Below are 1,276 nucleotides of genomic sequence, written 5' to 3' on the forward strand. Positions count from 1 at the left end.
CAACAAAATGTCGATATTTGTCTTCAGTTTTTTTAAACGAAATCCATTAAAATCGAATTCTGGAAGTTCTCATAGCCACAATTTGCAACAACTCTGGAGCAGAAGTTAATGACTTCTGTTCACAATGAACTTATTGCTTACATAAATTGAACTGAATGGTTATAATTACTCGCTCGCCGGGACCGGGAGCGGAAGTGGCAAATAAATAAATCGATTCACTATTATTTACTAATTTCATTATAGTCTAGTATGGTGTGAATGAAATATTCAGCAAATTCGATCCCATTCACTTTCATTTATGCTCTAATTCGATGTGTACGTTTACTTGTTCGTACTGCATTCATATACCTACATACATACATGTGTTGATATGTATGTTATTTAACAAATCCAAATTAATTTGCTTCAGAAAGTGGCAATTATTTAGTAACCGTTGCAAATTCAATCATTTTAACTGCTCAATAAAAAACGTCGAATATACTCATACCGATGGTCAAACAGTGAGTTAAGAGTTTTCAATGTTTGATCACGTTTTCAGTTGTGAGTTGTCAATGTTGGACAACCGATATATTGAATTTAAAAGGTTTCTTGATGATTTCCGGCAGTGGAAGTGCTCAAAATGACACTCCCGGGTGTAGTGTTAGCGTGAAAAAGACTTAGGAGCCGCCCGATCATAAAGGAATTAAATCGGCCATAAAAACGGTTAAAAATTATCGACAAAATAATCCAAAAAAAAAATAATTTTTAATTTAACTCACAAAATAACGATTAAATTTTATAAAAAAAGATTACCAATTTATCGATTGTTCTTGACCATAAAAAATTAAAACCAAAAAGTAACGATTTTACCGATCAAGCAAAAAAAAAAAATCTTGAAATTTAGCTGTTATTTTCGGTCCCTATTAAAAACCATTCTGTAAAACTTAGAAATTCGGTAACCATCTTAACGATTTCTACCAACTTGGTTTAGTTATATCATTAAGTCTAACTCAGCATATTATCGAAAACGTTTTAAATCGGGGAAAACACTATTGCGTATCGTGCAAAGGTAGTGTTGAGAATATTGAAACAACGGTACTTGATACTTGCGCCGGGTATATAAAATTCGGTTTTGCCCGAACTTATACTTCTTTACTTCTTTCAAGTTACCTTTTTGTGGCTAACTATAAGTAATATATTTTATGGAAATCCTGCAAAAAAGCTGACTACAAGTAGGTTATTCTTAGCAATTGATAATTTTTTCTGCAGGGTACGAACAAGTGAGTAATAATATAGT

The sequence above is a fragment of the Rhagoletis pomonella genome, unplaced genomic scaffold, assembly GCF_013731165.1.
Source record: "Rhagoletis pomonella isolate Grant_MI unplaced genomic scaffold, Rhpom_1.0 Rhpom_scaffold_00002, whole genome shotgun sequence".
Taxonomy (NCBI): domain Eukaryota; kingdom Metazoa; phylum Arthropoda; class Insecta; order Diptera; family Tephritidae; genus Rhagoletis; species Rhagoletis pomonella.